Below are 12,183 nucleotides of genomic sequence, written 5' to 3' on the forward strand. Positions count from 1 at the left end.
TTCTTAGTACCCCCCCCCCCCCCATCTGGATGGAAAATCGGAAATGGAGGTCTGCATGAGAGCAGATAAATCCGATATGAATCTGGCAGACGCAATTGCCAAAAGGAACACAGTATTAGCTGTGAACCCAGAGATCTGCAGGCGGTCCACTAAGGTGTCTAGAAGCTGCTGAAAGGCTGCCCAAGGAGGCTCTAGTACTGCCACCGGGGGCAGAGGACTGGCCAGGGGGATAAAGCAATTGACACATAAACTCTCCTGTATAACATCCTGCTCAGACAGGCCTGCAGCACAAGCATTACATGATAAGAGCAAGGGAGACTCTGTCTGAGTATGCCCCCGTTTAGCAGTCATGTTGAAAAGAGACAAAAAAGGAGGTAATATACACAATAGGTATAGCCTTGATAGGAAAACCTAGAGCAGTGGTTCCCAACCCTGGTCCTCAAGTACCCCCAACAGTGCACGTTTTCCAGGTCTCCACACAGAATCACAGGTGACATAATTAGCTCCACCTGGGGATCTTTTAAAATGTGTCTGGATAATGAGTGCACCTGCTGGGTGACCTGGAAAACGTGCACTGTTGGGGGTACTTGAGGACTAGGGTTGGAACCACTGACCTAGAGTGATAACACAGCAGTATGTGACTAAAGAGGATAAACCGCTAAATCTTCTGACTCAGAAGATATGAAACAACAAGGGACAGTAATAAGCATGTACAGAGAGAAAAAAACAGACTAGCACAAGTCACATACACAGTATAATAGCTGGGACAAATCTATGCCACTGCACCCCAATCAACTACTAAGCCCCAAATAACCAGTGGGATATGGGGAGAAACGGTCATCTGTCAGATCAGACTTAGGTCGACAGTCATTAGGTCGACCCCGGAAGGTCGACTGGCCCCAAGGTCGACAGGGTTAAATGTCGACATGGGTCAAGTTCGACATGGGCCAATGAGGTCGACAGTCATTAGGTCGAAATGAGTTTTTCACAGTTTTTTTGAGCCAACATGTGCCAACAGGCGGTATTTCCTGCCCTACCATCCACTAGGGCGTGGTGGGAGAATAAAATAGTGTGCCGAGCATTGCGAGCGAACGAGGGGCTGCGGTTCAACTCCAACTGTGTCCATGTCGACTGTGTCGACATTCGGGTAAAAAAAACAGTGAAAAACTAATGTCGACCTAATGACGTTCTACCTAAACCCATGTCGACCTTAAGTCATGTCGACATTGACCTATGTCGACCTTCAACCCTGTCGACCTTGGGGCCAGTTGACCTTCCGGGGTCGACCTAATGACTGTAGACATAACTCTGTTCTGACAGATGTACCGCTTCCGATATGGGTGCCTGTAAAAGCATTCACAGCATATGGATGGTTTTACAGTGGAGACTAAACGGGTGTGGTATGATTCACCGACAGTCAGGATCCTGACAGTCATTATCCCAACAAACCCGGTTGTCTGTGTTTTAACAGTCGGGATCCCGACGTCGGGTTAATGACTGTCGGGATCCCGATTGTCGGGACCCCGTCCGGCACCCGACTAAACGCACTCCAGGAGACTTGCTGCTGCATGCCAAGTCTGGCTGCATGTGTCTCTGAGAGAGGAACAGGGTTTTCAATCAGCTTGAGGACTAGACCCCTGTAGTGAATTGACTCTTGAAGCCGGGGGAGGGAACTACAGGCTGGAACAGCCTCCCCTGTATGCTGGTCTTCCCCCAACTTGTTCTAATGAGCCCTATGCAAAATGAGTGATTACACCCAGCCTGTGCTCAATGCCCTGGGGGTCTAATGTAGTCCCTGCCGCAAGCAGCAGTGTCCACGCCAGTTGTCCTACTGCATGTCGGGGATACGGGCCGCAGAAGGACAGCGATTTAGTGCTCTCACAGAGAGCCTTACCCAGGGTTGCCGACCCTCCCGGAATTTGCGGGAGTCTCCCGAAAATTGGGTCCCCCTCCCGACCCCCGGAAGGGTGGGCAACCCTCCCGGAATCAGGGGGACCTCCACTGAGCCCCCCTGATCGTGGCATTTAAATGCCGCAATCCGCGGGTCTCAGAGGAGGGGGCGGAGCTAAATGGCACAACCGTGACATTTTAGCTCCGCCCCCTCTACGGAGATCAGTTATTTCGGCTATTTGCCGTAATGGGGGCGGGGCTTAATGATGTCACCGTTAAGCCCCGCCCCCACACTCGTAATGAAAGATTCCTCTCCGGGCTTCTCCCGGAGAGGATTTTGTGCAAGTCGGCAACCCTGGACTTACCTGTCTCTGTGCTCCGGCCACGCTGTCGGAGGTTACAGGTGTCCGGCCGCGCTAGGTGCCACGCTCCACCTCACCACGTACACCTCTTCACGGGGGTTGTGGGGGAGTTTTGGCACCGGCAGGGTGATGGCGCTGCCGTGCTCTTGTTAGTGTGACTGCGGTAACGCTGCACAGTGTAAACCCCCGCCCACCCCCCCCCCCCAAAAAAAAAACCCTACTTTGGGATTGCCTGAGGCAATCCCTGCTGAAAATGTTGGTGCTCCAGCTTCCTGCTGGCACCAGGAAGCTGGAGCGGGGTTATATGGGAGAGGAGCCGTGCATCCAGGGAAACCTGATAGCTTTGCTGATTGGTGCCACGGTCCTCTGAGCCGCCTTCAAACCCAATTTCACCCTGTTGGGACCATGGAACCCGAAGAAGAAAGAAAGATATATACAGATGGAGCCAGATTTCAATAGCTGGCGGTGGGTGGGCCAGCAGACATGCAAACGGCTCACTTGCTCACATGTCCCATTGCTGAAAATGGGGATCGCAAATGCCTCATGTGTGTGTGCCCCATTCTATCGAATGGCGAATGCTGTCTGTGGCTCGCGGCTAACTAGTGCGGCTCCATCTGTACTAAGCCTTGGCGAGTAAAAGGGTGAAATTTACTAAGGCTTATACGCCAAAAATATCGTATTTGTATAGTAAAATACGATTTTTTGGGGGGTGGGTGTATATGTATTTTCAGGATCTACTATACGTAAATTCGTATTCGTATTTATGGCACATTCGTATTTGTATTTACAAATACGAATGTATACGCCATCGAAAAAATACAAATAGGAATCACGATTAAAAAGAATGGTGAATGGTTCAAAGAGCTGGACCTGGTTTAAAAAAAAACAGAAACCCATTTAAATAGGGCTCCACTCATTTTTTAAAAGCAGCCCCAGGGCTGGGCCTGCATCCTAAAATACTGTATGGGGCACAAAATTAATAGATGTCCCCCGTATTTTAAGAACCTTAATGTCACAGCCGGGGGACACTTATTATATTAGGTCCCGTGGCCAAAACATTAACCCTACTGTCAGTAGTCTGGGCAGGGGTCCTGGGGGAGTGGGGACCCCCGCAATGAAGGGATCCCCCCTCCAGAACTTACCTGCCCAGGCTGAATCCTGGTGCTGTCCCCAGTACCCCTGGGCTTTGGGTACCGGGCTGATGAAAGTAGTAAAAAATAGAAATAAAAACTATTGTCTAATACTGTTGAACTATGAGTCCCAGCAAGCCTCCCCCACATGCTGGGAGTTGGAGAACCACGAGTCCCAGCATGCGGGGCATTACATTTGGCTCCTGATTAGCCACTAGGCGGCCAATAGAATCATTCAGGGGATAGGCGCTGAAGATGAAACTTCAGCGGCTCTCCCATTCAGTATGCTGGTCAGGGCCGGTGCTAGGGTGTCCAGCGCCCTCCTGCAAACTCTATATTTGTGCCCTCCATCACATATTTAATAAAGGGACAGCATACATAAATAAAGGGTGTGGAGAGGGGGACAGTTGCTGGGCAGAGAGGTATAGGATGAAAAGATGATAGGCAGGAAAAGGGGGGACAGAAGATGGGCAGAGAGAATAGGACAGATGCTGGGGAGAGGGGTGCATATCTGCATATGCTGGGCAAACAGGGGGACAGATGTGGGGGGAGGCAGGCAGATGCTGGGGAGAAATTGGTGGGGAACAGATGCTGGGTAGAGAGAGGGTGGTACAGATGTGGAGAGAGGGGGCAGATGGTGGGGAGAAGGGGGCAGATGGTGGGGAGTGATGCGGGGCAGAGGGATGGGGGGACAGATGATGGTCAGGGAGAGGGGGACAGATAATGGGCAGAGAGGGGGGACAGATGGTGGGCAGGGAAAGGTGGGTGGACAGATGGTGGACAAGTAAAGGGGGGAAATAATTGGCAGAGAGATAGGGCCAAATGTATCAAGCTTCAAAAAGTGATAAAGTGGAGAGTGATAAACAGCCAGCCAATCAGCTCCTACCTGCCATTGTACAGGCTGGGTTTGAAAAATGACAGGTGGGAGCTGATTGACTGGTTGTTTATCACTCTCCACTTTATCACTTTTTGAAGCTTGATACATCTTGCACATTGTGAGAAATGATGGGCAAAGAGAAAGGGGAGAGATGCTGGGCAGAGAGGGGGAAGAGATGGTGGGCAGGGAGAGGGGGGACAAATGGAGGGCAGAGGGAGGGGAAATGGATGGTGGGCAGAGGGAGGGGAGATGGATGGTGGGCAGGGACAGGAAGGCAGATACTGGGCAGGGAGAGGGGATAGATGGTGGCCAGGAGAGGGGACAGGACAGATGCTGAGCAGGGAGAGAAAGGCAGATACTGGTCAGGGAGGGGGTGGGACAGATGATGGGCAGGGACAGGGGGTCAGATGGAGGGCAGGAGGGTGGACAGCAAGAGGAAGGAAGATACTGGGCAGGGAGGGGGTGGGACAGATGATGGGCAGGGAGAGGGGGAGAGATGGTGAACAGGAGGGGGGACAGGACAGGTGCTGGGCAGGGAAAGGGGGCAGATACATGGCAGGGTGAGGGGAAGAGGTGGTGGGCATGAAGGGAGAGGGGGCAGATACAGGGCAGGTTAAGGGGGACAGATGATGGACAGGGAGAGGAAGGCAGATCCTGAGAATAGAGGGGGTGGGACAGATGATGGGCAGATAGAGAAAGAAAGAGGGAGAATCTGCAGGTAGAGGCAGGAGCTACAGAGAAGGCAGAGTGAATACCATGGCATGCTGTGAAATCCATTCCTCTGTGTTTCAGGGATCAAAGGAGCATGTAATATGCTCCTCCAATCAGGGGCTCCTTTAATCAGAATGTGCCAAGCTCCTCCAATCAGAGTTCGGCACATGCTGTCCTGACTCCTAACCCCTGATTCTGAGATGAGGGGGAGGGTCTCTGCACCACAGTGAGGGAGGTGCAGGCCAGGGACTTCCCCTGCTGCTACTTTCTACTAGTGATGGGCAAAACCGGTCACTAACGAGAGCAGGGATCCAGCAGATCAGTCAGTGAAAAGATCTGTATCTTTTAGGCGGATCAACGGTTCGCTTTGAAAGAAGGGGTAATTGATAATAAGAAGCATAATTTGTTTTACAATCATTTATTGCCATTTTTTTTTTTTTAAACAGTGAGCTGTACAAATAAGAACATACATAACTGAGTAAAACACTGATCGATGGCTGGGTGCAGAATTGCCATCGATGGCAACCATCGATGGTGTCTGCACCGATGGCCATCCTTAGCAGCAGCAGCCTTGTTATTCTTTCTTTTACTTGCAGTAGCAGCACTGAACTCAGTCTCCAGAGGTAGTACATCTCAACTGCCACAGGTGGCAGTGCTGAGATCAGGCAAATGCATTGTAATGAAAAACGAAACTGAAAGTAAAAGAACGACGGTTCACCTTTTTGGGATCGGCGGCTCCCTCAGTCTTTTATGGGATCCGGTCAAAAGAACCGCTTCGTTCACGAACGACCCATCTCTACTTTCTACATCACCTCAAAGTTATAGATTTGGGAAGGACCGCGCTCTATTTGGTATGGCAGCTCCGCTATTTATACAAGTATATGGAAAACGTGGGTATTGGAGCGCTCTATGGTTAGGTATATATTGTAATAAAAAAGAAAAAAAATTGATAATAAAAAAAATAATAAATAAAAATGAGATTAAAGAAAAGAAATAAAAAAGAAAAAAAGGTGAAAAAATTGGAAAGAGCAATGTTAAATATGATAATAGCAAGTGGACACCTGTAAAGGAAATAGTGGGTTAAGAGTTGGAATTCCAATGTTTACACTCTTAAGTGAATTTGTGTGGAGTTGCCCATCCTATCTCACCCTAACTAATAGCCGGCGGCGCAGCAAGACGCTGCGATGTTATGCCGCGGCTGTGTGTACCTTCTCCCGTATGGCAGCGGGGATGCAGCTGTCAGGTCCCGTTGTTCGCCGGCGTCCCGGCACGGCTTCTGATGATGTTCTTGCTGGCTGCTGGGTACTTCGGAGGGGATGAGGCAGGTGGGCTCTTGATCTGCTCCAACGCGTTTCATGCCACAAGGGCACTTTTTCAAGGATGCAGTCTGTTTAAAAGTTCCGCTTTTTTATTCTAAAACTTTATTAATAAAACAGGAAGTTGCTGGACGGATGTCCTCATTTTTTTGGTGGGAACCTCATGGGTTCTTAGTCTTCAAGGTGCCACTTGTTTATTCATTGAAAAAAACAGAAAAATAAAATTTGTAAAAAGTTTGAAAAAAGAAAGAAAAATTAGAAGAAAAAAAATTATTATCAATGGCGGTAGATGTGAAGTATCTGAAGAATGACGATTTATCGGCAATATTATTTGGGTCCAATAAAAACTTATTGGTCCAGAAGAAATTTATTATTTGGACATATTGTTTTAATATTTTGATTAGTCCAGAAAGGCATTAAGTTCTATATCTATGTTTAACCCCCGAGGGTGGAGGGTTTTTAATTCAAAGATCCACCGCATTTCATTTTTTAATAGATCTTTGACAATGTCTCCTCCTCTCCAGTTTTTGTGAATTTTTTGTATTATTGTGAATTTCAATTCTGTCGGGTCTTTGTTATGGTGTTCAAGAAAGTGGTTAGATACACTATGCGTGGTTAAGCCTCTTCTTATATTATAGATATGTTCCGATATCCTTATTTTTGTTTTTCTTTTTGTTTGGCCAATGTATTGGAGTTTGCATGGGCATTCTAAGAGATAAATGACCCCCTCTGTTTCACAGCTGACTTGATCTTTAATCTTGTATTCTTTGTCTGTGATGTTGGATTTGAAGCTTTTTACTGATTTGGTGCTAGTAGATTTTAGTTTGCAGCCTTTGCAGTTCCCGCAATAGTGGAAGCCTCCATTGGTTTGGTGAGTTTTAGTTTGGTCTGTTGGTACATAGCTTGCTGTGATTTCTTGTTTAAGGTTTTTTGCTCTTTTGTAAATTATCCTTGGTCTATCAGGAATGATGGTTTGTAATGATTCATCTAGATGAAGGATGTGCCAGTTCTTTTTAATCATGTCTTCTATCTGTTTAGAGTTGCTGTTGTACTGTGTAATGAATGCCGTAGTGTTGATTTTGTTGTCTTCTTTATTTTTGTACTTTAGTAAATCTTCTCTCTTTATTTTACTGACTGTGGTGGTATGTTTTTGCAGTTGTTCTTCTTTGTATCCTTTTGCTTTGAAATTGTTAATCATTTGTTGACTCTGTTGTTCAAATATTTCTTGTTCTGTGCAATTGCGTTTTAGTCTTCGCAGTTGACCTCCTGGTATATTGTTTACCCAATTGGTATGGTGATTGCTGGATGCGGGGAGCATGTTGTTACCCGAAACTTCTTTGATGTGTGTTTTTGTATTGATGTTATTGTTTTTGATGTAGATTTCTAGGTCCAGGTATATGATCTCTTGTTTGCTGTGGGTAGTGATGAATTCCAGGTTTAGGTTATTTGAGTTCATGTATTCAGTGAATCTTCTCAGGTCTTCTTCTTCCCCCTCCCAGATGAAGAAGACATCGTCGATATATCGACGCCAGACAACAAGGTGGTTTTTATACATATTGTTGTTCCAGATGTTGTCATCCTCCCACTTCGCAACGAATAAATTAGCATAACTTGGGGCCAGGGGGGTCCCCATGGCCGTGCCACACAGCTGCAGATAGAACGTGTCGTTATACCAAAAATAGTTGTGCGATAAAATAAATTCGATGTTTGCCATGATGAAATTGATCTGTTCGTTGTTGAGGTCTGATTGTGTTGACAAATAGTGGCGTGTATGCTCACAACCTCTTTCATGTTGGATACAGGTGTACAGAGATTTAACATCTGCTGTACAAAGTGTATAGTTTTCTTTCCATTCGATCGTCTCGAGTATTTGCAGGATGCTGGTGGTGTCTTGGAGATAACTTTTTTGTTCTTTGACTAGATGTTGTAGAAACCTGTCTGTGTACTTAGATAAATTGGATGTTATTGATTGGAGACCGGATATGATTGGCCTGCCTGGAGGGTTTTCAACATTTTTGTGTATCTTCGGTAGGAAGTAGAACGTGGGTATTTTCGGGTTCTGCTGTGTTAGAAATTTGTGTTCTTTTTCATTTAGTATTCCAATATCAAGGCCTTCTTGCAGGTGTTCTGATAGTTCTTTATTGTAATGGTTTGTGGGGTCTGATTTTAATATTTTGTATGTGGAGGTGTCTGAAAGCAGATTTTCGGCTTCTCTTTCGTAGCTATCTTTTGACATAATGACGACTCCTCCGCCTTTGTCGGCTGGTTTGATGATTATAGAGTCATCTAACTTTAAATCTTTTATGGCTTTTTTTTCCATTTTTGAAATATTTCTTTGTATTTTTTGGATGTCCGGTATTTTTTCAATTTCTGCTTCCATTAATTTTTCAAAGGTACTTATGTGTGGGCCTTTGAGATGAGTTGGATTAAACGTTGATGTTGGTCTCAATTCTGTGTGTTTGAATGAATCAGTGACTGTTGATTGGGGATAGCTATTTTCTTTTTGTTTGTAGAATTTTTTGATGCATAGCTTGCGAGTGAATTTCTGCACATCCATATATAAATCAAATTTATTAATTTTTGATTCGGGAGCAAATTTCAGTCCTTTCTGCAGAACTGCGATTTCTGTTTCTGTGAGAGATTTATTGCTTAGGTTGTATACTGTTAATTTTTGTTCCTTAGTTTTTGCTTCATTTTTTAGCAACTTTTTGTTTTTTCCGCTTCCTCTTGAGCCTCTATATCGATGTTTATCTTTTGTTTTTTGTATGTTGCCCCTCTTTGGTCTGGTGGTTTCTTGATGCCGTGTGTTACGTCTAAAAAATCGTAGTTTTCATCGTCGGAGGTCTCATTTTCTGTATCCTCTTCTAATTGTCTCTTTGAGGTTTTTACCCTGGCTCCTTCTCTTTCTTCGTTTTTTCTTTGAATTAATTCTGCCAGATTGGTTCTGTTGGTGTTCTCTTCTTCTATGGCTTTTTGTTTACCCTGGTTGTATGATTCTCTGATATTTGTGTTATTGCTATAGGTGAAATTTCTTTTGTTGTATGGTTGGTAACGCCTGTCAGTTGCTTGTATCGGTTCTTGGTTAATGAGAGGTTTTCTTTTATGTTGTTGTTGCTGAGAATGTGGTGTATATTCTTTTCTTTGTCTTTGCGGTTTTTGTTCTTTGGTATTTATTCCTGTTCTTTTTTCTTTTTTATTATAGAGGTCTGATTCATCCTGATCCCTCTTGTATTTCTTTTGTTTTTGAATGATGATGTCGTCTTCCAACTTCCCTATTTTTTCATTAGTCATCTTGATTAATTTATTGAAGTCTTCCATTTTTCTTAGACTTTCAAATCTGGTCTCATATATTTTGATATTTTCATTTATTAAGTTCAGTGATGTCTGTCTATCTTCTATTATTAATTTCATTAATTCTGTGGAACTATTGTCCAGGATGGTGTTCCATTTTTCATGAAAAGTTGGTAGGGTTGGTAGAAATGTGCATGTCTTCTGTAATCTTAATCCTCTAGGGATCATCTGGTTTTCTATGTATTTTTTCATAGTGGCAATTTCCCACCATTGCTTCACTTCTTGTGTGTATAATTTCTCCAACTTGAAGAATTGATTGCAGAAGTTCTCTTCATTTTCTGGTGGTACTGTGATAATATTGTCTTTTGAAAAAATATTGTTAATGTTTTGCCTTTTATTTTCGTTTTGTATATGAATCGACTTGTATGTCGACATGACGTGGCAGCGGTTCAATTTTTGACAATAGATATAGATTTGGGAAGGACCGCGCTCTATTTGGTATGGCAGCTCCGCTATTTATACAAGTATATGGAAAACGTGGGTATTGGAGCGCTCTATGGTTAGGTATATATTGTAATAAAAAAGAAAAAAAATTGATAATAAAAAAAATAATAAAAATAATAAATAAAAATGAGATTAAAGAAAAGAAATAAAAAAGAAAAAAAGGTGAAAAAATTGGAAAGAGCAATGTTACAATAAAATAAAATATGAGAATAGCAAGTGGACACCTGTAAAGGAAATAGTGGGTTAAGAGTTGGAATTCCAATGTTTACACTCTTAAGTGAATTTGTGTGGAGTTGCCCATCCTATCTCACCCTAACTAATAGCCGGCGGCGCAGCAAGACGCTGCGATGTTATGCCGCGGCTGTGTGTACCTTCTCCCGTATGGCAGCGGGGATGCAGCTGTCAGGTCCCGTTGTTCGCCGGCGTCCCGGCACGGCTTCTGATGATGTTCTTGCTGGCTGCTGGGTACTTCGGAGGGGATGAGGCAGGTGGGCTCTTGATCTGCTCCAACGCGTTTCATGCCACAAGGGCACTTTTTCAAGGATGCAGTCTGTTTAAAAGTTCCGCTTTTTTATTCTAAAACTTTATTAATAAAACAGGAAGTTGCTGGACGGATGTCCTCATTTTTTTGGTGGGAACCTCATGGGTTCTTAGTCTTCAAGGTGCCACTCGTTTATTCATTGAAAAAAAAAGAAAAATAAAATTTGTAAAAAGTTTGAAAAAAGAAAGAAAAATTAGAAGAAAAAAAATTATTATCAATGGCGGTAGATGTGAAGTATCTGAAGAATGACGATTTATCGGCAATATTATTTGGGTCCAATAAAAACTTATTGGTCCAGAAGAAATTTATTATTTGGACATATTGTTTTAATATTTTGATTAGTCCAGAAAGGCATTAAGTTCTATATCTATGTTTAACCCCCGAGGGTGGAGGGTTTTTAATTCAAAGATCCACCGCATTTCATTTTTTAATAGATCTTTGACAATGTCTCCTCCTCTCCAGTTTTTGTGAATTTTTTGTATTATTGTGAATTTCAATTCTGTCGGGTCTTTGTTATGGTGTTCAAGAAAGTGGTTAGATACACTATGCGTGGTTAAGCCTCTTCTTATATTATAGATATGTTCTGATATCCTTATTTTTGTTTTTCTTTTTGTTTGGCCAATGTATTGGAGTTTGCATGGGCATTCTAAGAGATAAATGACCCCCTCTGTTTCACAGCTGACTTGATCTTTAATCTTGTATTCTTTGTCTGTGATGTTGGATTTGAAGCTTTTTACTGATTTGGTGCTAGTAGATTTTAGTTTGCAGCCTTTGCAGTTCCCGCAATAGTGGAAGCCTCCATTGGTTTGGTGAGTTTTAGTTTGGTCTGTTGGTACATAGCTTGCTGTGATTTCTTGTTTAAGGTTTTTTGCTCTTTTGTAAATTATCCTTGGTCTATCAGGAATGATGGTTTGTAATGATTCATCTAGATGAAGGATGTGCCAGTTCTTTTTAATCATGTCTTCTATCTGTTTAGAGTTGCTGTTGTACTGTGTAATGAATGCCGTAGTGTTGATTTTGTTGTCTTCTTTATTTTTGTACTTTAGTAAATCTTCTCTCTTTATTTTACTGACTGTGGTGGTATGTTTTTGCAGTTGTTCTTCTTTGTATCCTTTTGCTTTGAAATTGTTAATCATTTGTTGACTCTGTTGTTCAAATATTTCTTGTTCTGTGCAATTGCGTTTTAGTCTACGCAGTTGACCTCCTGGTATATTGTTTACCCAATTGGTATGGTGATTGCTGGATGCGGGGAGCATGTTGTTACCCGAAACTTCTTTGATGTGTGTTTTTGTATTGATGTTATTGTTTTTGATGTAGATTTCTAGGTCCAGGTATATGATCTCTTGTTTGCTGTGGGTAGTGATGAATTCCAGGTTTAGGTTATTTGAGTTCATGTATTCAGTGAATCTTCTCAGGTCTTCTTCTTTCCCCTCCCAGATGAAGAAGACATCGTCGATATATCGACGCCAGACAACAAGGTGGTTTTTATACATATTGTTGTTCCAGATGTTGTCATCCTCCCACTTCGCAACGAATAAATTAGCATAACTTGGGGCCAGGG

At 43.5% G+C, this 12,183-nt stretch overlaps 1 protein-coding gene across 9 annotated transcripts in view; it reads left to right on the forward strand.

Moving 5' to 3' along the window:
* Window positions 1-12,183, forward strand: part of KALRN (kalirin RhoGEF kinase) — an 856,470-nt gene that overhangs the window by 531,525 nt on the left and 312,762 nt on the right. The gene's annotated exons all lie outside the window — the stretch shown is intronic.

This window comes from Crinia signifera, chromosome 7 (assembly GCF_055691185.1).
Source record: "Crinia signifera chromosome 7, ASM5569118v1, whole genome shotgun sequence".
Taxonomy (NCBI): domain Eukaryota; kingdom Metazoa; phylum Chordata; class Amphibia; order Anura; family Myobatrachidae; genus Crinia; species Crinia signifera.